Raw genomic sequence first — 873 nt, 5'->3', positions numbered from 1 at the left:
ATATATATATATATATATACATATATAGTACATATTAATCCTTAATTCTAAAATACAGATTTATCAGAAGCTGAGCTGGACTAGAAAGGATATGTTATTCACGAGTTTGTGAATGGTAATAGGTCTTTGGCATGCACACTGATTGATTGATTGATTGATTGATTGATTGATTGACCGACTGATTAAGCAAACAAATGATGAGTTAGATACCGGAACAATTGATGAATAATAGTAAACAAATAGAACTGAAACAGTGCGTGTGTTTATTGACATAATAACCCTCCCGAAATACGACAATATCTGCTTTATCATACAAGTCTTGCAAACGAAACACAAAATCGAAATAAACCTATGAAATTTTTTCTTTGTTTAATTTTCTCAAATATTGACGCATTCATAATTATTTAGACATACAAAAATATATAAAATAATGCATTCCGTTTTTTATTGACATTAAATCAAAATCATTTGTTCTCAGAACTCTCCAACTCTCAATCAAATTTCTTTCAGCCAAATTTCCATGTTCCACCCATTTGTCGTGGAGCGTATTATCTAACAGACAATATAGAGTTTCATTGAGTCTAACTTTTATCTTTCTTCATTTACTTGTGCTCCGCCTTGAAGAGTATAGTTGATCAAATGGCCCCCAAGACTTATTTTTCAAAAGACTGGTACTCATCCTATCGATTTATTTTGCTGAACGAGTATATTATCTGAGTATAAACAAACCAACATCGGTTGCCAAGCAATAGACGCAAACAAGGACGAAGACAACACACATATACATGTACATGCTTATATACAAACACACATATACGTAGATATTCATATGAATAAATCTACATGTATATACTTAAATACACAAATATATAT

The sequence above is a fragment of the Octopus bimaculoides genome, chromosome 11 (assembly GCF_001194135.2).
Source record: "Octopus bimaculoides isolate UCB-OBI-ISO-001 chromosome 11, ASM119413v2, whole genome shotgun sequence".
NCBI classification, from domain to species: Eukaryota; Metazoa; Mollusca; class Cephalopoda; order Octopoda; family Octopodidae; genus Octopus; species Octopus bimaculoides.
The sequence above is the reverse complement of the archived record's forward strand: the minus strand, read 5'-3'. Positions refer to the sequence as shown.